This window comes from Schistocerca piceifrons, chromosome 9, assembly GCF_021461385.2.
Source record: "Schistocerca piceifrons isolate TAMUIC-IGC-003096 chromosome 9, iqSchPice1.1, whole genome shotgun sequence".
In the NCBI taxonomy this organism is placed as follows: Eukaryota; Metazoa; Arthropoda; class Insecta; order Orthoptera; family Acrididae; genus Schistocerca; species Schistocerca piceifrons.
In genome coordinates, this window is record NC_060146.1 from 127,322,384 (window position 1) to 127,346,512 (window position 24,129).

Here is a 24,129-nt window from a genome sequence, read left to right on the forward strand (position 1 = left end):
CCGAGCAAAAACAAAAAAAAAAACAAAAAAAAAAAAAGTTGTGTACATTCCCGCGAGAGGCAAAGGGTCTCGTGTTTCAGACGGTCCGGCACACAGTTCTACTCTGCCAGGAATTTTCATCTAAGTTTTGTTCGGTATGCTAATTAACTTGGATAATTATTGTAATTAAGATACTTTTCATTTACAGCAGAAAAGGGTATAACAGGTCCGCATCTCGTGGTCGTGCGGTAGCGTTCTCGCTTCCCACGCACGGGTTCCCGGGTTCGATTCCCGGCGGGGTCAGGGATTTTCTCTGCCTCGTGATGGCTGGATGTTGTGTGCTGTCCTTAGGTTTTTTAGGTTTAAGTAGTTCTAAGTTCTAGGAGACTTATGACCACAGCAGTTGAGTCCCATAGTGCTCAGAGCCATTTGAACCATTTTTTGGTATAACAGGTGTAGGATTCGTTATGAATAGGAAGGTAGGGCAGAGGGTGTGTTACTGTGAACAGTTCAGTGACCGGGTTGTTCTAATCAGAATCGACAGCAGACCAACACCGACAACGATAGTTCAGGTATACATGCCGACGTCGCAACCTGAAGATGAACAGATAGAGAAAGTGTATGACGATATTGAAAGGGTAATGCAGTAAGTAAAAGGGGACGAAAATCTAATACTCATGGGCGACTGGAATGCAGTTGTAGGGGAAGGAGTAGAAGAAAAGGTTACAGGAGAATATGGGCTTGGGACAAGGAATGAAAGAGGAGAAAGACTAATTGAGTTCTGTAACAAGTTTCAGCTGGCAATAGCGAATACCCTGTTCAAAAATCACAAGAGGAGGAGGTATACTTGGAAAAGGCCGGGAGATACGGGAAGATTTCAATTAGATTACATCATGGTCAGACAGAGATTCCGAAATCAGATACTGGATTGTAGGGCGTACCCAGGAGCAGATATTGACTCAGATCACAATATAGTAGTGATGAAGAGTAGGCTGAAGTTCAAGACATTAGTCAGGAAGAATCAATACACAAAGAAGTGGGATACGGAAGTACTAAGGAATGACGAGATACGTTTGAAGTTCTCTAACGCTATAGATACAGCAATGAGGAATAGCGCAGTCGGCAGTACAGCTGAAGAGGAATGGACATCTCTAAAAAGGGCCATCACAGAAGTTGGGAAGGAAAACATAGGTACAAAGAAGGTAGCTGCGAAGAAACCATGGGTAACAGAAGAAATACTTCAGTTGATTGATGAAAGGATGAAGTACAAACAAGTTCCGGGAAAATCAGGAATACAGAAATACAAGTCGCTGAGGAATGAAATAAATAGGAAGCGCAGGGAAGCTAAGACCAAATGGCTGCAGGAAAAATGTGAAGACATCGAAAAGATATGATTGTCGGAAGGACAGACTCAGCATACAGGAAAGTCAAATCAACCTTTGGTGACATGAAAAGCAACGGTGGTAACATTAAGAGTGCAACGGGAATTCCACTGTTAAATGCAGAGGAGAGAGCAGATAGGTGGAAAGAATACATTGAAAGCCTCTATGAGGGTGAAGATTTGTCTGATGTGATAGAAGAAGAAACAGGAGTCGATTTAGAAGAGATAGGGGATCCAGTATTAGAATCGGAATTTAAAAGAGCTTTGGAGGACTTACGGTCAAATAAGGCGGAAGGGATAGATAACATTCCATCAGAATTTCTAAAATCATTGGGGGAAGTGGCAACAAAACAACTATTCAAGTTGGTGTGTAGAATATATGAGTCTGGCGATATACCATCTGACTTTCGGAAAAGCATCATACACACAATTCCGAAGACGGCAAGAGCTGACAAGTGCGAGAAATATCGCACAATCAGCTTAACAGCTCATGCATCGAAGCTGCTTACAAGAATAATATACAGAAGAATGGAAAAGAAAATTGAGAATGCGCTAGGTGACGATCAGTTTGGCTTTAGGAAAAGTAAAGGGACGAGAGAGGCAATTCTGACGTTACGGCTAATAATGGAAGCAAGGCTAAAGAAAAATCAAGACACTTTCATGGGATTTGTAGACCTGGAAAAAGCGTTCGGCAATATAAAATGGTGCAAGGTGTTCGAGATTTTGAAAAAAGTAGGAGTAAGCTATCGGGAGAGACGGGTCATATACAATATGTACAACAACCAAGAGGGAATAATAACAGTGGACGATCAAGAACGAAGTGCTCGTATTAAGAGGGGTGTAAGACAAGGCTGTAGCCTTTCGCTCCTACTCTTCAATCTGTACATCGAGGAAGCAATGATGGAAATAAAAGAAAGGTTCAGGAGTGGAATTAAAATACAAGGTGAAAGGATATCAATGATACGATTCGCTGATGACATTACTATCCTGAGTGAAAGTGAAGAAGAATTAAATGATCTGCTGAACGGAATGAACAGTCTAGTGAGTACACAGCATGGTTTGAGAGTAAATCGGAGAAAGACGAAGGTAATGAGAAGTAGTAGAAATGAGGACAGCGAGAAACTTAACATCAGGATTGATGATCACGAAGTCAATGAAGTTAAGGAATTCTGCTACCTAGGCAGTAAAATAACCAATGACGGACGGAGCAAGGAGGACATCAAAAGCAGACTCGCTATGGCAAAAAAGGCATTTCTGGCCAAGAAAAGTCTACTAATATCAAATACCGGCCTTAATTTGAGGAAGAAATTTCTGAGGATGTACGTCTGGAGTACAGCATTGTATGGTAGTGAAACATGGACTGTGGGAAAACCGGAACAGAAGAGAATCGAAGCATTTGAGATGTGGTGCTATAGACGAATGTTGAAAATTAGGTGGACTGATAAGGTAAGGAATGAGGAGGTTCTACGCAGAATTGGAGAGGAAAGGAATATGTGGAAAACACTGATAAGGAGAAGGGACAGGATGATAGCACATCTGCTAAGACATGAGGGAATGACTTCCATGGTACTAGAGGGAGCTGTAGAGGGCAAAAACTGTAGAGGAAGACAGAGATTGGAATACGTAAAGCAAATAATTGAGGACGGAGGTTGCAAGTGCTACTCTGAGATGAAGAGGTTAGCACAGGAAAGGAATTCGTGGCGGGCCTCATCAAACCAGTCAGTAGACTGATGACCAAAATAAGAAAAACAATTAGACCCATGTTTCGATCGCTCTGGATCATCTTTAGATCTAAGTAGTTGTGTCAGCAACCCACCTGGTATCCTGAGAACCACATATCAGATCTGAAGATAATTCAGAGTGATCGAAACATGTAATCTAATTAATAATGTGCAACTGAGATGGGACAATAAATGAGAAGTATCTTTGTTTTCTAAACAGTTGCTGAATCTCTCAAGACGAATATGTCGACTATAATGAATTACTGCAATACCTGATATATTGCCATATCTGTCATTTCAAATTAGTCACATATCCGATTTCTTCTCGTACAAATAATATTCATTGTACTTTTAGATTTTTATTTCAGGCTTCAGATAAGTTGGCGACGAATTGTTGGACGGCGAAAGGCCAAAAGCTAATCGCGTTCTCTCGTTGCTTATTTTATTAATGAGACTAAAGTGTCCCTGAGATATTTTGTACCAATCAGCTTTCAATACCATACGGGATATTTCTTATAAGAACTGTAAGTTGATCAATCACCCACCGTCTAACTAGTGCGTTAACCATTTTGCTTTCTGGTGTATATGAAAGCAGAGAAAGAGGGAGTCTTTGCGGTAAGACGTACTATATGAATCTTATCTACCTCTTTCGTACTGAACTGTAACATGTATTAAATTATACTCCTACTTCTGGTCCCACTTTCAGTGAGTCTACCTTTTACACATATAGTCGAATATCATTTACACATAAAGTCAAATAACTACGATTAAATGAAAGTTATTTTCAGAAGTTGACACTTTATCATCCGTCTCTGGATCAGGCAGTTTCGCTTTAACTGCAGGTACAAGGCAGAAGAAAAGGAAAAAACGCTTACTTTTTTTGAAATCTGTACTTGAAACAATGTGCAGTATTGCCGCGCTTAAAATCGGTTAACATTCTTAACCACGAATATTTATTCACAATCGCAACAGACGCGTGAAATTATAATTCGACATTAGACCACTTGTACAAAATAACGTGACTCTATCCCACTGCAGTACGTTTTTCATTACAAGCATTAAATAACTGACGAACATCTATTAAACAGACACAAATGCGATTCAAATTGCAGGGTCATGCATTAGTGAAGTGGAGTTATTTTCGTGTTGCCATTTACAACAGTTTAAAATAACGAGCGCGAGCCGTTCATTAGCTAGCAGTCATCCACCAAAAACAGAGTTCCATTTGCTCACTCGAATACATTTGCAAATTAATGAAAGCGGCCGAGTTAAAAACGTTGAAACGTCCGAAATAATTACGGATTCTCCTCAGCCAGTAATCCCGTGAAGCGAGCTTGCCGGATATCTGTGTTGTAGTGGGATTATCCCGGCAAATGCGCGTGTAAATAAACAGGCGCGTTAATTCAGGTATTATTTTTGTTAGGTAGTTGCGAGCGAATTCGATGAAAAACATATTTTTCAGCTTTAAACGGAGCGCCAAATTTGTTGCGAGTCGTCGCTGATCCTCTTTTTCCCGAGCTGCCGCCACAAGCAAATGAGTAGCCGGAACGAAGCTATGAACAATTATAGAAAGATACTCAACGTTGGTTGCCTCAACAAAGAACCGAACGGCGATTGGTGAGCCACTACATTACGACAATTGCCCAACACGATATAAGCGAGATCTGATGCAGTTGCTTGAATGTGACGCCCTAAGAAAAGCACAGGGTGGGTGTCCGTAAAGCCCGTTACCTTTTCAAAGATTCATAATTCGCGATCTATTAGAGACAGAACATCGTGGTTTGTTGTAAACTGTTTAGGAGCTAATATTTTTTATATTATGGCAGCATTTCAATGTGTGCTACTTTGTCGTATTTAGAACATCAAGGCGATACTTGAGTTTATCGCGCTGTCGTTTATCGACTAATAAGGTCATCAGAAAATCAAAACAAATTGCAAAACGATTTAGAGAAGTTATCTAAATGGTGCGAAAATTGACAGTTGACCCTAAATAACGAAAAGTATGAGGTCATCCACGTGAGTGCTAAAAGGAATCCGTTAAACTTCTGTTACACGATAAATCAGTCAAATATAAAGGCCGTAAATTCAACTAAATACCTAGGAATTACAATTATGAACAACTTAAATTGGAAGGAACACATAGAAAATCTTTTGGGGAGGGCTAACCAAAGACTGCATTTTACTAGCAGGACACTAAGAAAATGTAACAGATCTGCTAAGGAGACTGCCTACACTACGCTTGTCCGTCGTCTTTTAGAAAACTGCTGCGCTGACAGGACTGACCGAGTACATCGAAAAAGTTCAAAGAAAGGCAGCACGGTTTGTACTATCGTGAAATATGGGGAGAGTATCACAGAAATGATACAGGATTTGGGATGGACGGAATCTTCTCATGAAATTCCAATCACCAACTTTCTCCTCCGAATGCGAAAATATTTTGTTGACACCGACCTAGAAAGAGAGAAACGATCACCACGATAAAATAAAGGAAATCAGAGCTCGTACGGAAAGATATAGGTATTCGTTCTCTCCGCGCGCTGTACGAGATTGGAACAACAGAGAATTGTGAAGGTGGTTCGATGAAACCCCTGCCAGGCACTTAAATGTGATTTGCAGAGTATCCATGTAGACGTATATGTAGATGAGTTCTGCCAATAAACTTGTCAGGATTGCAGCATCAGCAGTTCTAATTGATTCACTAATTGGTGCACGAATGGTAACAGTGTCTTTGAATGGTATTGTCTACACGCTATGTAACCTGGAATGTGCCTACAGTTGAGTGAAAATTAGAAAAAAGGAAGACCCTCAAGTTATGCGACGTTTACAGACGTGAGTAATTCAAAAGTTTTCATTTCTTATTTTGTCTCTTCATGAAAACACATTCCAACAGCGATGGGATTATTACCTGAGTAGTTGCTGCAAGAAAACTTAATTTTGGGAATGTTAAAAAATTCCATTTACTGATCTTCCATATCTGGATGTTCAGGTCAGTGCATGATGGGTTGCTCGCGACACTGATCAGTAACATTTTGACCATGAAACTTCTATTACATTCTTACCAGTGAAAGCGTAAAATAATAAACTAATGTGATCGGACTTCGTGTCATACAAGGATAGGTTCCTTTTGTAATGTGAGAACGATTAAGAGCCAACATGAAGCTCAAATCGTTTTTCCACTGAACAATGTAGTTTCAGTCTTATTGAAAACGGCCTCCTATGGAAACGTTGTCTCACAGTTTTGATTAATTAATACATAAAATGCGTATTTAAATTTTTCTACAAAATAAAACATTGTCATATAAATTAACTCAGAAATTATTCAGAGAATAACTTACTTGGAGACACAATATGCTTCCAGCCATGGTAAAGATGGTGAAGAGGGTGAGTGACATTGTTTGGACAAAAGAAGGATTCAAACTTTTGTAAGTAGGCTGTTTAGGTTTTTATATTGGTAACGCCACGTAGCGCTCTGTATGAAAATCACTGGCTGTGCTGTGTGCAGTCTGTGGCTGGTTGGCATTGTTCCATTGTAGCGTTGGGCAGTTGGCTGTTAACAGCGCGTAGCGTTGCGCAGTTGGAGGCGAGCCGCCAGCAGTGGTGGATGTGGGAAGAGAGATGGCGGAGTTTTGAGAGCGGATGATCTGGATGTGTGTCCATCAGAGACAGTAAATTTGTAATACTGGATGTCATGAACTGATATATATATATTATGACTTTTGAACACTATTAAGGTAAATACATTGTTTGTTCTTTATCAAAGTCTTTCATTTGCTAACTATGCCTATCAGTAGTTAGTCACTTCAGTAGTTAGACTCTTTTATTTAGGTGGCAGTATTGGTGCTCGTTGTATTGCAGTAGTTTGAGTAACAAATATTTTTGTGAGGTAAGTGATTCATGAAAGGTATAAGTTATTGTTAGTCAGGGCCATTCTTTTACAGGGGTTATTAAAAGTCAGATTGCGTTGCGCTAAAAATATTGTGTGTTAGTTTAGTGTTGATCAGAATAAGTAAAGAGAGTAATGTCTGAGTACGTTCAGTTTTGCTCAGCTGTTTGAAAAGCAAATAACGTAAGAGGTTTATCAGCACAGTCAATCATAAATTTTTGTAAGGGGACGTTACACGTTTCCTTGTAACCAGCATCTTAGAACGCAGTAAGAAATTATTGGTATTACATTTTCTTAGCTCTGTATAATGAGTGGTAAGTAGTGAGTCATATTTTCTTGACTATTTTTAAAAAAAAGGTAGTGTTATAAAACCACCGAAAAAAAGTCTAACGACGTGACTTCGGTAGAACTCAAGGGTCCAGCGATGGGACTATCATGACCCATCCACCTCACCATCGTGATGCACTCCAAGTCAAACTTGCAACAAAGCACAAAGCAAAGAAATTTTGAGAGCTGCTAAACGTTTTACAACAGACCACAATTCTCTGTCTCTAATAGTTTCCCAGTCATGATTTTTTTTAAATGATAGCGCGGCTTCCTGGATACGCTGTATTCTAGTCTTGAACGAAATAGATGCCAACAGCCGTAATTTTACTCAGTAATTTTATTTAGCTACCAGTTTTGGTACCTCATTGGCACTGTCTTCAGGCCCCTATTCACGAAATTAGGTAAGTCATCTAGTCGTTTGTGCTATTCTAGGGACCACTATATCCAGCTGGTTTGCGATGACTTCTAAAAACTTCTCTTTACCCGTAGATCCTTCACACCTCTTACGATATCTTGTTGTCGTTAGAGACAGTTGGATATAGTGATCCCTATAATAGCAAAAACGACTGGATGACTTTACGAGCTTCCAGCATCCTGGAGAGCTTGGATCACCAACTCCTGTTATGATGATTTGATAATGGGTCTCGGACCGAAACTAGTCATCGAATGAATAAAAACTAAAAATTTGCAACTTACACTGGTTTTCGGTCTACTGACCAGATGACTTACCTTGCTTCGTGTATAGTGGCCTGAAGACTGTGCCAATGAGGCACCGAAACCTGTACTACTACTATTACTACTACTTGATGAGACCCAGTGGACCGCACGCATCTACAAGTTTCCTCCTCCACTGTATTCTGTCCATTGCTGCTATCCGTAATTCGTCCACATCTATTGACACTTCGTTTAAATCTTCATGGAGTCCATCCCTCCAACGCTTCTTGGGTCCCCCTGGCGGTCTCTTTCCTGTAGGTGTGTAGGAGCTTCCGAGGCCATCTGTGATCCTCCATCCTGGCCACATGGCCGGCCCACTGCATTCGTTTGGCTTTGACAGTTCCTGCTATGTTGGGCTGCTGGTATAGTTCCTCAAGCTCTCGGTTGTATCTGATCCTCCATTCCCCTGTATCTGCATCCAGAACCGGACCGAAGATCTTCCGAAGCACTTTTCTCTCAAAAACAAGGAGCTTATGGAAGTCATGTTTCCGGATACTCCATGTCTCACAGCCATATAGAACAACAGGTTGGATGAGGGTTTTGTACAGTCGAATCTTGAACTGTCTGGAGAGATATCTGGAGCGAAGCAGTTGTGAGAGGCTGTGGTAAGATCGGTTTCCTGCTTGTATTCTGGCATTAAACTCTGCTTCACATGACGAGTTCTCACTGAAAAGTGCCCCTAGGTATTCGAATTCTTGCACCCTCTTGTAGGACTGGTCCCCAACCTGCAGTGATTGTAGATGACCACACGTCATAACGAGGTTCTCTGTCTTGGCTTAGTTTATGTTTAGCCAAAATTTGCTGGCAGCCTCCTTTAGTGCTTTGGTCATTTGCTAAATAAAATTATTAAATAAAATTACGTCTGTTGGTATCTATTGTCTTCGACCAGCCGAAGTCTCATTCCATTTACGCAAGCTGGAATTACAGAAACTGTACACAGGTGGCCAGATGCGAGCGAGAAATCATACGACGACACGGGCTGAAAATAGAGTAATTGTGTCTTGGACAAAGGGCAGACTATTATGACCCAGTGTCTGAGAATGGACACAATGAAGGTGTTCGCATGCTACTGTCGTGGGCATCTATGGAAAATGATTAAAGGACATAGAAACTATGAGTAGGTGACAAGGTAGTGGACATCCTCACCTCTTCACAGAACGAGAGACCTGGCTGGACAGAAAGACATCTGTGGCACAGTGCTCGTGTAATTCTGTGAGGCACATTTAGCTGGGTTACCACAGGACTTGTAATCGAAGGCACCATGGCAGCTGTGGACTACGTGAACATTACTGCAGACTAGCCGGATCCCTTCACACTTGACATCTTCCCCCGCCACTGACGCCCTCCTCCAGCAGGATAACTTACTGAATGGCCTGAATTGTTTTTCAGAGATTGGAGATGACAGTGAAATCACTGTAAAGCTTGAAATACAGTTGGGAGTGCAGCCCAGCAACCAAACCTAGACCGCCCTCTGGCCAACGTCCTGTCAGCTCAGCAGACATGCCTTCAGCAGCTTCCACATCAGGGATGTCATGCAGACTCATGCCACATGAGCATCTGCCCTACCTATTATGTCACACGAAGCTATCAAGCAGACTCCACTTGTTTCGATGTAGCCTCGGTACAGGGTACCTTCCACAACTGTCGTCAGTCCATTATCAAGTCATCACAGCAGAGACATCTAGCGATGCACAGCCTCTGTCTGGCGATGCTGCATCTGAGCTGGTGTAAGCTGTCGCCAACTCACTGGTCGGCAAAGATGAAGTGCGAAGACCGGTTAGTAGGTACTGGATCAAGCGAGCCTATCAAGAGAGAGGCCAGCGACACACCCACAAGCAACTCGCCGAAAACGTCCTCTCGACAGCATTTGTTTAAGCCGTGTCCGCTGACTCCTCCAGTATGGCGTCTGTCACTTTTTGTTTACTCGCAACTGCGGATTTAGTTCATAACAGACTATGACAGTACATAGCGAACAGATTAGTGACTGTAGTGGGACAATTACTGATGAGCTTTTGCCACAAACGTGTACTCTATTCCAGTTAAGCAAAGTTCCAATGCATGTAAGTAAAGAACCGTATTAATCGACATGTGCATTTGTGTTGTAGAAAGAGGATACTGGCCACCCATAACAACATCCTCTCGCTTGCTTTCTTGCGCTACAAGACTGTACAGCTTCTATGACATTGTGGACTAAAGACTGCTGCCTGCGTGGTCAATCCAAGAACGGGGATGTCATCTCACTGCCACATCGCCTCTCTGCAGCCATCGGCAGCCACCTGCCAGCATGCTGTGGTACCTGGGCCGCCGCTACTGTCCACAGGAAATGCCTGCGTCAGCATGCACGCACCAGTGTACTAGGGTCTGAGGATTATCTCCTGTCATCTGCAGTCTGTCTGTTTGACATGTGCAGAACCAAGCATCTTCGTCAATATTGTACTCCATCAACTGTTTGGCTGTCTTCTTCACCTCTCCTATTTGAACTTGGTAAGCTGAGGATGCTCTTCGGGTGGCTGCTGCTGCTGTGACAGTGGTACAAAATAGATGGAACGGCAGATCAGGTAAATGGAAATGAGCGTTTGGCGTCATTGGCTGGGAGGCCCCTTGCAGGTCAGGTCCGGCCGCTTTGGTGCAGGTCTTATTTTATTGGACGCATCATTGGGCGACCTGCTCGCCAGATGGCGATGAAATGATTATGAAGACAACACAACACCCTGAGCGGAGAAAAACTCCGACCCAGCCGGGAATCGAACCCGGGCCCATAGGACGGCAATCCGTCACGCTGACCACTTTTTTTAAGCTCATTTTGTTCGTTTTCCTTCGTTGTATCTGCTCAAGGCGGACGTCACAACACACCCATTTTCAGTTCGTCATTGATTCATTAACTCAGTTTTTTTTGTTTTTTTTTTTTTTAATTACAGGGGGCAGCTAGCCCATTGACCGAACACATGTGAGTTACCGTGCTGGCACCACTCAGCTATCGGGGTGGACTGCAGATCGGGTGAATCAGTAAGACCACTTGTCAGCTGCTGCTGCTGCTGCTGTGGTGATGTAAACAAAAGTACACTGAACATGTGAGTGTCCTGGTCGAGCAGTTCCGCTACTACAGGATCAGGGGCACACTGTGCTGTTGGAAAAAAGATAACAAAACCCAATTTTAAATGAATATATCTATAAATGAATATTTCTATAAATTATTGATGGACACATACTTATTGACAGTGTTATTCTTATTCCATCTGGAGTTGCTGGCTGCTCCCTGCTGGTACTTGGTGGTGATCTTTTCTCCATGAAGAACAGGCTTAAAATCAGGGAGCTAATGCAAAGTGAATTTATACAGCTCTGACACCATCAGTGTGGGGGCGATCTGTAGTATTCTGAACACTGAATAAATTTTCCACTGCCGAGATCGCTAAAATGATTTATTCATATACATAAACGTTCAGGCAATTCTCTATTGCCATCTTTGGATCTATTCGGATTTTAGCGATCTAGACAGTGGAAAATTTATTCATTGTTAGCAGTATTGGTCAAGGCAACGAGATGCCCTACTTTTTATTCTTTCGATGTTCTCCGTCGGTCTTGTTTCGTAAGGATTGCACGCTGCGTAGAAACGCTCCAGCAGAGGACGCGGGGACTGGGTGTTTGTGGTGTCCTCACCATTTCATCATCATCATTCGTGATAATGGCTGGATTGTATTGTAAAAAAATTGAACTGTGTAGAAACTGGGACTTTGTAAGGGCCCTTATGACTGCACAGTTGAGCGCCCAACAAACCGAACGTCATCATCAACATCATCATCCAGAAGACGACAGACAAGAGTACTGTAGACAGTCTATTTAGTAGACCTCCTGCATCTTATAATTGGTCGACAAATAAAACTCAGTCATTGGTTCGCCTTCCTGGCACCACTATCTGTGTCATTTTTCCAATTTGTTTGAAAATGTAACCCTAACTATTTAGCAGAATTTAGAGCCTTTGACTTTCTGTGATTTATCGCGTAAACGAAATTTAACGGGTTCATTTTAGCACTTACGTCTATGAACATAGACTTCTCATTATTTAGAGTCAATTGCCATTTCTTGCACCATACAGATATATTGTCTAAATCATGTTGCAATTGGTTTTGATCTTCTGATGACTTTGCTAGACGGTAAATGACAGAATCATCTTCAAACACACTGGACTCGTATTCGGGAGGACGACAGTTCAATCCTGAGTCCGACCATCCTAATTTAGGTTTCCCGTGATTTCCCTAAATCGTTCCAGGCAAATGCAGGGACGGTTGCTTTGAAAGGTCACGGTCGACTTCCTTCCCCGTCTTTCCCCAATCCGACGAGACCGATGACCTCGCAGTTTGGACTCTTCCCCAAAACAACCCAACCCAACCCATCATCAAACGATCTAAGATGGCTGCTCACATTGTCTCCCAAATAATTTATATAAACTATGATCGGCAGAGGACCTATAACACTTCCCTGGGGAATCCAAGAAATCACTTATGTTTCACTAGACGACATCCTGTCGGTTACCATGAGCTGTTACCTTTCTGACAGGAAATCATGGATCCAGTCGTACAACTGAGACAATACTCCACAGCCTAGCAATTTGATGAGATAAAGTACCTTGTGAGGAGCGGCGTCAAAAGCTTTCTGGAAAACTAGAAATATGGGATCAACTGGATGAGGCCTGATGATAACTTTTATTACTCCGCACGAATTAGGAACAAGTTGTGTTTCTCACGTACGATGTTTCCTGAATCCGTGCCTGCTACGTGTCAACAAGTCGTTTTCTTCGAGCCATCTCATAACGATCCAACACCGAATATGTTCCAAAATCCTACTGACATGATTTGCGCCAACTCACTTAAATAATTGTAAGCACGAATCAAGCACTCTATTCAGCTCTCGGTGACGACTAAATGTTGGCATTTCGTCTACATCTACATGGCGAGATCCTGTGGACACAATAATCCTATAAAAGAACAGCGTTGTTCACAGGGTTTCAGGTTTGCATTCCTGGTATGACGAGGACTCTCACTTCTCGATTTGTCGCTAAATCACCTGCTCATCGTCCGTCGGAATTATTTTATTTAGTACGACTTTATTTCGTTATCTTTGTTTCACTTATGTTCCTCGTAAGGTAAACCGTAGGTTAGTATTGACCCATAAATATTCTTACAATTCTCCATAGCTCAAATTGATCGCCCCCTCCCCTCTAGGTCAGCTTCTATGAGTCTTCCCATTTTTCTATACACAACTGTCGCCATTACTTTACAGTCGTGAGTAAGTAAATTGATGATTCAGTAATACTAACACCTATGACCCCTGCCTCCCTTGTCACTGACATAATTTCACGAATGTCGTGAAAAAGAAAACGGCGCACCATAAAGGACCTAGCCGACTGGTACGAAAATCGATGGATGCGATGTACGAGTGTTGTCCAGAAAGTAATGCACTGTTTTTTTTTCTGAGCCAGAAACAATACTATGAATGGGAAACGTTACGTATGTATTATTTTTACCCTCCTCAGCAAGCGCGCCTAGTTTCCGTCACTTCCGACAGATAGCGTAGCTGCGGACGGATTCAAAATGGCGTCTGTAGGTGACGTACGTTACAAGCAACGTGCCGTCGTTGAATCTCTCACTGCAGTGGAAGAAACTGTTGGGAATATTCACGAACGCTCGTGCAAAGTCTATGGAACATCTGCTATCGACAGAAGCAGAGGTAGTCGCTGGGCACGGAGGGTGAGGTCATCAGAAAGCGGTTCGGCGGAGCTCCACGATTTGCAGTGGTCGGTGAGACCATCCACGGCTGTCACACGTGACATGTTGCAGCGAGCTGATGTTGTCATTGGGGAGGACAGAAGCATTACGGCTCGCCAGTTGACGCAGCATCTGTCAATCAGCAAAGGACTGGCTCCACCACCAGGACAAGGATTGGTACCGACAGGGCATACATGCCCTTGTTTCGAGCAGGAGGAAGGCCATGGAATGGGATACAGATTACGTGGAAAAATAGGGTGCGTAGATGAAACACCATTCTTTATTGTGTGTAGTTCTCATGCTGAAGATTAGATGGGTAGATCACGTAACTAATGAGAAGGTATTGAATAGGGTTGGGGAGAAGAGAAGTTTGTGGCACAACTTGACTAGACGAAGGGATCGGTTGGTAGGACATGTTCTGAGGCATCAAGGGATCACCAATTTAGTATTGGAGGGCAGAGTGGAGGGTAAAAATCGTAGAGGGAGACCAAGAGAAGAATACACTAAGCAGATTCGGAAGGATGTAGGTTGGAGTAAGTACTGGGAGAGGAAGAAGCTTGCACAGGATAGAGTAGCATGGAGAGCTGCACCAAACCAGTCTCAGGACTGAAGACCACAACAACAACAACAGTTCTCATTATGTTCAACAAAGAATTGTTGAAGAAAAAAAATGACGTGCGTCACTTTCAGGGCAACCCTTGTACATGTACAGACAAACAAATGACTATTTTTTCAGAAATACTGGATGATCTATTAAAAAGAAAAACTACAAACTCAACAAGTCAATAACGCATTGCTCCACCTCTGGCCCTTGTGCAAGCAGTTATTCGGACTGGCATTGACTGTGTTGTTGGGTGCACTCTTGATGGATGTCGTGACAGATTGTGTCCAATTGGCGTGTCATATTCTCAAAATCCCGAGATGATGGGGAGGTTCTGCCAATAATGTTCCAAAGGTTCTCAATTGGCGACCCTGCAGGGCAACGTAGGGTTTGGTAAGCATGAAGACAAGCATTAGAAATTCTCACAGCGTGCGTTGGGCGCAGTCTTTCTGAAATGGAAGCCCAGGATGGCTTGGCAACTAAGCAGGGCGCCGAATATCGTCGATGTATCGCTCTACTATGAAATGGCACCCCACACCATCACTCCTGATTCTCGGGCAGTATGGCTGGTGATAATCAGGCTGGTATCCCATCACTGTCCAGGGCGTCTCCAGCATGTCTTCGCTGGTCATGAGGCTCAGATTGATTGAAGTGTGCCTCATCAATGAAGACACTTCTACTCCAGCAATGGGATTCCATACCGATTTCCGTCCGTTTCGGATAATTCCCCTGTGTGTGTCGTTTTATTCTCTTCCCTTTTTTGTTGAAATGTAAGGTGAACAACAACAAAAGTAAACCAAGGAATGTAATATAGCTTAATTAAATCAGAAAGTGATGAGGAAATTAGATTAGAAAATGAGACATTAAAAGTGGTTGTTTAGATGTGTTATTTGAGCAGTAAAATAGTTTATGATGGCCAAGGTAGAGAGGATATAAAACACAGACTGACTGTAGCACGAAAAGTGTTTCTAAGAAAGAGGAATTTATTACCGTCTAATGTAAATTAAAGACCGGCCGGGGTGGCCGAACGGTTTTAGGCGCTACAGTCTGGAACCGCGTGATCGTTACGGTCGCAGGTTCGCATCCTGTCTCGGGCATCGATGTGATGTCCTTAGGTTACTTAGGTTTAAGTAGTTCTAAGTTCTAGAGGACTGATGATCTTTAGAAGTTAAGTCCGATAGTGCTCAGAGCCATTTGGACCATTTTTTGTAAATGAAAGTGTTAGAAAGTGTTTTCCGCAGGTATTTAGCCTTGTACGGAAGTGGAACATGGACTATAAGCAATCTAGGGAAGAAGAGAATAGAAGTTTTTGAAGGGTGGTGCTATAGGTGAATGTTGAATATTACGTGGAACTAGCGAAGAGACACTAAACCGAATTGGGGAAAAAAGAAAATTCTGTCACATCTTGACTAAAAGAACGGATCAGTTGCTAGGATACATCTTAGGACATCAAGGGTTTGTTGCGTTGGTAATGGAGGAAAGTGTGTGGGGAACAGAGACCAAGGGATGTATACAGTGGAAAGGTTCAATTGGAGGCAGCTTGCAGTAGTTATTTAGAGATAATGATGTTTGAACAGAGATGACTTGCACGGGGAGTTGTATCAACTGAGTCTTCAGACAGAAGACCACAAAAGCATGAACCGTGCATACCATGTGCAACAGTTGTGTCATGGTTGTTGTTCTCAAGAACCCTAACACTGATAACCATATGTCCTTTACTCCTGATGCGTCGTTTTATTAGCTCCTTTAATCTTTTGTCAGTGTTGTATAGGTAAGATACGAACACAGAAAAGTGAATATGAAGAAAATTTTCTCTTGAGTCCTATCTGTAAGACGAGTGGCAGATTTTAATCGTTTCCTGTCACAAGAAGTAAATTCTGTCAACTGCTCTGCAACCAAAAGATCTCTCTCCTTTATTGAACATGTCTTTTTATCTCCACACCTTTTGCCTCAAAATATGCTGCTACGGTTTTGGAAATAAAATATTTTGCGAAATTTAAAAGGTGACGACGATCGGCTGCAATCCTGAAATCTCTTCGAACATAAAATATTTTGTTTTTCTTTTCCTATGTAAATAAAATGGTTCAGATGGCTCCAAGCGCTATGGGACTTAACATCTGAGGTCATCAGTCCCCTAGAACTCAGAACTACTTAAACCTAACTGACCTAAGGACATCACTCACATCCATGCCCGAGGCAGGATTCGAATCTGCGACCGTAGCAGCAGCGCGGTTCCGGTCTGAAGCGCCTAGAACCGTTCGGCCACCGTGGCCGGCTATGAAAGTAATTTGTTAAGCCCCAACTATGTACATCCACTACGGCAGTTGCATTAACATTGTAGGGCCGAAATACACTTTTCTCTCTCTCTCTCTCTCTCTCTCTCTCTCTCTCTCTCTCTCTATCTCTCTCTCTCTCTCTCCCTGTCTCTCTATCGCTGTCTCCCCCTCTCTTCCTGCCGCACGCTTGCGGTGCCTCTCTCTTTCTGGCGCACGCTTGCGTTCCCACATGTACGCACACACACACACACACACACACACACACACACACACACACACACATTCACAGTTTCGCACTATAGCATGTGAGCTACTACAGCTGTACATTTCATAGTTTCAACCTTCATGCAGCCAAAGGAAAGAGTTTCAGGAGCAGACAGGATTTCAAGCTTGCTAATGCAATAAAAATAATTACCCAGAAGTCGTTGCCCTTCATCCACAACACTGTTTCGGAACTCGCGGCATTGTATCGTCCTTTATTCAGCATTAATATGAATAAACAGAGTATCATCAGCAGCTGTTTAATTTTATACGTATTGTCATAGAAGCGTTGTCGCATTTGTGATTTAATAGCTTAAGAGAATAATTTCGCTCAACCCAATTTGTAGTGTAAAGAAGTAAACTGTCTCTCTTTCTCACTCAAAAATGTAAAGGATGCAGTTCGTCCCTTCCAGCTGACGACTCAGATTTCGTTTTGCCATTAAAAATGTTCACCAATCAAATACGATTTACCGTTAATTTATACGTCCTCCACTGGTGCAGAGAGAGTGGTTTCACTTCATATGATGTTCAAAATCACTTTTAGGAAACCCCTTTTAGCTGTTACATATACGCTTCGCCCATATATATTAGATATTTTTTACTAAGGCTTACGAATCTTCTGGATTTTAGGCACAGCATCAGGGACAATTTCACTGAATTAGTAATATTTGATTAACAATAATAAGTATGGGCACATTAACATTTTACGCCCAATATCGCAGGGCACGAATAAATTATAAAGCTAACTTTCTTTATTGTATTTGTATTTATGTGTATTTTATATTAATTATATTGTATATTTTTTCTTACATGTAAGCCACGTGAGAACTAGTATGTAAAGAAGAGATTGGTATGAGATACGCACGAACTTGAGAAGAAAAGGATCTCAGTAATGGAAATGATGATGATGATGAGGTCCCATACTCCGAGGGGCGCAGGGGACGATGCGGGAGACCCGCACCGCCGACTAGGCAAGGTCCTAGTGGAGGTGGTTTGCCGTTGCCTTCCTCCGACCGTAGTGAGGATGAATGATAATGATGATGAAGACGACACAACAACACCCAGTCATCTCGAGGCAGGGAAAATCCCTGACCTCGAAGGCAATCGAACCCGAGACCCCGTGCACGGGAAGCGAGAACGCTACCGCAAGACCACGAGCTGCGGACGGACTTAATAGGACTTAACCTATAAATTGCAATAAACAGGTGTGCCAACATCTTGCAGCTAGGGGAGGTCATTGCTCTGGGGAAGTAGGGATGACTCGTAAAAAAGGGCTAACATTCCAAGATGTATTGATTGCAATGTCTTTGAAGTTGCCATATAAGTTGTAAAGCAAGATCTCTTCTTTTGCCTCCGTAACTTTTCGCAGGACATATTCGTCTTGCCGGCCGGAGTGGCCGTGCGGTTCTAGGCGCTAGTCTGGAACCGAGCGGCCGCTACGGTCGCAGGTTCGAATCCTGCCTCGGGCATGGATGTTTGTGACGTCCTTAGGTTAGTTAGGTTTAATTAGTTCTAAGTTCTAGGCGACTGATGACCTCAGAAGTTGAGTCGCATAGTGCTCAGAGCGATTTTTGAGCCATATTCGTCTTTTTTTGTGCTGCAATAAGAGTATTTTTCATTCTTGTTCAAATGTGTGTGAAATCTTATGGGACTTTACTGCTAAGGTCATCAGTCACTAAGCTTACACACTACTTAACCTAAATAATCCTAAGGACAAACACATACACCCATGCCCGAGGGAGGACTCGAACCTCCGCCGGGACCAGCCGCACAGTCCATGACTGCAGCGTCTCAGACCGCTCGGCTAATGCCGCGCGGCTATTTTTCATTCTGGTTTCCAGCTTTTACTCTGCCATAATTTTGACATTGGACCGCCGCAGATTAGCAACCCATGTGGATTTTTTCCGACTCGGGCGACAACTGATTTTGTATCCGTTTCTTTGTCGCCTCTCGAACCGTGGTGCTTCAGCTGGGCTTCGTTGGTCTGGATCCTGTACGGATACCTGCCTGATGTGGCGGAACCTGTCCAGTGTAATCTACTGTGTCTTCAGACCACACACGCTTCATCACCAAGTCAAGGTCACATGGTCACGGGACGGTATTTTTATTTTTCCTTATTTCTTATTTGTTACTATTTCGTTGTTTTGTTTTATATTTTTTTAAAATTTTGTTTAAAATTTTTATACTGTTTTTTAAGTTTGTACGTATGAGACTGTATATCCGAACACATGAAAAATAACCGTAAATATTTAATACTCTAAATTTTTATAGTGGTTTTTAAGTTTTTACATTTGAGACTGTATATCCGAACACATGAAAAATAACCGTAAATATTTAATACAGAGCACAAAATAACAAAAAACATGAATCTCCAATCTCAAAATTCTTGCCATTTTTATTAACAGCATGCAACAACAAGAGAAAAATAGATAAAAATATCATCATCAATGGTGAATGTTATGTCCGTGTTAAAAATCACGATCTATCATCACTTTACCGGTTAACATATGAAGGGCTTATTTCAATAGTGGTACAAGTCCATTACCTCCACTTTGCTGCCTATGATGCTTCTGAAATTAATGATCCACAAACAGAAAGAAAGGTTCATCTCCAGCAAGAAGCCATATGCTGGTATCTCAACTGTAGATTTTTCAGCGCTCATTTAACTTTAGGACTCTGTATCTCAAAACGAACAAAAATGGACTTGTACCACTATTGAAATAAGCCCTTCATATGTTCTCATCGACCTGTCATTCAACAGATAATGCCCTTCATAGATATTATCCAGGGAAGTACTGGGCCTACAGGAACATATTTTAATCGGTAAAGTGATAACAGCTCGTGATTTTAATACAGACATATCATTCGTCATTGACGATGGATTTTTAGCAATTGAAGAGCGCTGATAAATTTGCCTAGCCACATTAACTGTTATTCTGCGGTATTCCGTAACTACTTACCACACCATATGACATAGCATTTATATACACCAGAAGACGCAACTTAAAAAGTAGCGAGCCCGGTTGTGTAGGTCTATAATCAACTTGTATAAATACAGCTACAGCGGACTATTGGTATTTTCGTTCAGTTTTACATTTAATACTTTTAACATCTGTATTTAAATAACTGCCCACTGTGTTAACTGTCAATCACTCATGTACAAATTGTGCAAATATATGCAGCATTCTTGAATGAACTGTAATTCGAGAGTAATATGGACAGTTGGCACTCGCACAATGACATTGAGTGGGTGTGCACGCGTGGTGGTGTGCGCCGGTGTATTGTGTAACCGTGCTGAACAGCAGGCGAAAATTTATGGGCGCTTTCTTATTCTACGGTCACGGTATAAACTAAATTTCGGCGTGGACGTCATGACTCAAAATTTTAGACCTTGACTACTATGAGCTTCATTGAGTACTATACACAGCGGTGACAATGGTTACGCGAATGGGCTGTGATTGTCGTGGTTCGAACCGAACTGTTTTGCACGTAACTCGTTAGTACTAACTAACATACTTTGAGTTTATTATCTTCTGTGTACCTTAATAGGCTGCCGCGCGCGTTAAAAAATAACAGTCGCCGAGCAGACTTAAACTGTTTATGACGTGCGGTGCTGTATAACCAGAACTGTGAATTCGCTATCATGATCACTAAAAGCGGGCGGACTGCAGTTTAGCGATTGGCGAGTAAAAGCGCTTTGTATACCGTTTCAAAACTGTGTATGGACTTTAAAATGGAAGTATATGTGTAAGGAATGTGGTATTCATACGCATACGAACGCGTATTTATACGCTGACAATTATGTCTAACAGAACTGTGAAGGAAGGAACGGCAAGGAGGATAATATTATTGCGCAGAGAATCACACAATAAGCAAGAGTATGTATGTATTCATGGCAATGTCACGTCTGTTGGAGATACTTCAGTTATGCCCCCAGCACCGACGAACCACTAAAGACGTCGCAAAGCGCAGACCAACAATGATAAGCTGCAATGTCAGATGCTCTCCCTGTAAAGACATAAAGCATCTCGTGTACTTTCAATTTGAATATCTTTCTCTTTTCTAATAAATATTTCTCAAATTTCTTTCTCTTTTGTGATAAATATTTCTCGATATTAGCTTTCTCGGTCCGCCTCCGTAGCGCAGCGTTAGCTTTACCGCCTACCACGCAAGGGGCCCGGGTTCAATTCCCGGCAGGAGACTGGGTGTTGTGGGTCCTTCTTCATCGTTTTCATCATCATTGACACGCAAGTCGCCGAGATGGCGTCAACTAACCCCGAAGGGGATATCCCGGCCAATAAATACCATACGATCATATTAGGTTTCTTAAAAAATAAATGTAGTGTTTGTAAAGTTGTTCGCAATTAGTGCTGACATTGTTGAGTCGACCCCTATTGGTACTTTATTGCTATTTACTTTCTCTGTCTTATTCGTTTATTTTATTTTAGTTGTTACTGTGTCTGTTCTACGTATTCTTTTGCAGCGGTGCTTTTTAATGAATGTTAATAGTATAAACGTAGGCTATCGCGGCCGTTGTCACAGTCAATAAAATTCTTCTGGGTTTGACGACGCATTGTCGACTATAATATTACGACGTCGGAATTTTATAGTTGACAATGCGACCGCAGTGCACCCTGAGGAAGGCGTGTTGCAAAAGTCACCGAAACGTCGGAATTTTATGATTCACAATTTTTTATTATAGTTGACCCAGAAGAATTTTATTGACAATGTGAATAGTGTCTTTTATCAGGCGCGCTTGCGTGTTTTGTTGTGGTATGTGTCGGCCCCCGTAAGTTGTGGTGTCCGCCATTAGATTCTGAGCAGTGATGTTACGTGGCTCGCTCGCTGTTGGTGTAAGGCACGCTATAGGAGGGAATTTTGAATGTGACCGTTGACAGCTACGTACACTATGTTTCTATCTGATAAAAGGTCAAATTACAGCATTCACATTACCAAACACGAATTTATTTGGCTCTTACAGTTATAACAGAGCAAAAGTATAGCCATTTCCTTAATTATTTACGAATTTATTTACAGTAGTTTTCGTGCCTTATGTTCTCTTTGTATTTTTTGCCGTACTCTGATGTGCTTGTTTTCGTTAAATTTGGAAGCAAAACGGGTTCTTTTGAATGTAAATAATCGAAATTCACTGCCAAAATTAAGCAAAGTAGATTTCTGAGATCAGTTTTCTTGGCATATGGCTTAGTGTGTGTCAGGACTAGATAACGCAGCATGTTATAGCTTAATTTCCTGACACTACTGAGTCATTTTCTTCACACTGTGCAGATCTCAAACGCTGCATGTCTTGATTGAAATCTTTGTATTGTGAGCTATCGTTATGAGTATAGTTGCATCTGATGACTGTTTCAGATTGAATGTAAAGGTCAACATTGTGAGCGCCTGCTTCATAGCATGTTGATACACCTTTGGAACACAATACAGCAACATATTCCGCGTGACATGGATTCGACAATCCGTTGGTAGTTTTCTCGAGGTATGTGGCACGAGGTGAATACTTACATGTCACGCAATTCCCGTAGGTTGCAGGCGGGTGATTTGTGGGGGACGGAGCCGGTGTCTGGTAATGTACTAAATGTGATCCACTGCGTTCAAATTTGGCGATCTCGACCGTGATTCTGGCACTGTGGCGTGGACACTTACCCTTCTGGAAAAAGCCATCTTCGCCTAGGAAAGACATCAAGCATAATGGGACGCCAGCGCTCTACAACAGTGTTGACACAGTCCACTGGTCCTACGTAAGTCCAGGTGAATATCTCCCACGACATAATACCGTCTCCACCAGCCTACATCTGTGGCGTGGTGCATGTTTCGGGCAGACATTCGCTCGAATGGAGGGCTATAAGGCACGACCATCGACCTAGTGACTGACACGAAACGTGATACATCTGTGGTGTCAGCGCAGGGCACCACACTTGCTAGGTGGTAGCCTTTAAATCGGCCGCGGTCCGTTAGTATACGTCGGACCCGCGTGTCGCCACTGTCAGTGATTGCAGACCGAGCGCCGCCACACGGCAGGTCTAGAGAGACTTCCTAGCACTCGCCCCAGTTGTGCAGCCGACTTTGCTAGCGATGGTTCACTGACAAATTACGCTCTCATTTGCCGAGACGATAGTTAGCATAGCCTTCAGCTACGTCATTTGCTACGACCTAGCAAGGCGTCATTATCATTTGCTATTTATCTTGTGATACATCTACCGTCAGACCGATGTTCACCAATTATGAATTAAAGTATTCCAGTAGTTACTTACGTTCTTTGCTACTATAAATTCCCTTACCTGTTCCAGACCTCACGCCAGCCTGCGTGAGCTTAAACGCGTGCCTTTCGGCTTCCTCTCCTAGTGGCTTGGCTGTCTTGCCAAGTCACAACAACATCTCATCAGGCGATAGGTTTCTATTTATCTATTGTCCAATCTCATTGATCCCTTGCCCTCTGTACTCGTAACTGACGATGTCTTTGGGCCATGGAAACAGGTAGAGGTTGTATGATTTCGCGATGCTTCGTTCAGTTTCCATAGATGTTCACGATAGCAGCACGCAAATAGACGACCAGCTTCGCCATTTTCGAGCTGCTCTTACACATATGACGAACCATAATCGTACTGGAAACATACAGTGGGTAATGGCTGTAAGTGCAGATGCTTCTATTGGTCTCTCAGGATGGTGTACTAAGCATCATTACATCAATATTTATGTCACCTGCAAACTAACAGTCATAGCCATTAGAAGTCGTATGGTTTTAGTTTGGTTAGTACCGCCAAGTGCGTGGGGCAAGAACAACCAATTATTGCTTGAAACTTCCTGGCAGATTAAAACTGTGTGCCCGACCGAGACTCGAACTCGGGACCTTTGCCTTTCGCGGGCAAGTGCTCTACCAACTGAGCTACCGAAGCACGACTCACGCCCGGTACTCACAGCTTTACTTCTGCCAGTACCTCGTCTCCTACCTTCCAAACTTTACAGAAGCTCTCCTGCGAACCTTGCAGAACTAGCACTCCTGAAAGAAAGGATATTGAGGAGACATGGCTTAGCCCCCAGGCTGTGGCTAAGCCATGTCTCCGTAATATCCTTTCTTTCAGGAGTGCTAGTTCTGCAAGGTTCGCAGGAGAGCTTCTGTAACCGTTGATGACGGCGAACTGCAACTGTTTTCTTGGCTGCAGAAGGACAAACACACCGGGAAGAATCGATCGGACAATGAAGAATGTA

General features: G+C 42.6%; 1 non-coding gene across 1 annotated transcript; it reads right to left on the reverse strand.

Annotated features, from left to right (window-relative positions):
• Positions 1-23,742: 23,742 nt before the first annotated feature.
• Trnas-cga lies at positions 23,743-23,817 on the reverse strand. The gene has a single exon. It is a non-coding gene; the product is annotated as a tRNA-Ser (tRNA).
• Between the last annotated feature and the right edge of the window lie 312 nt (positions 23,818-24,129).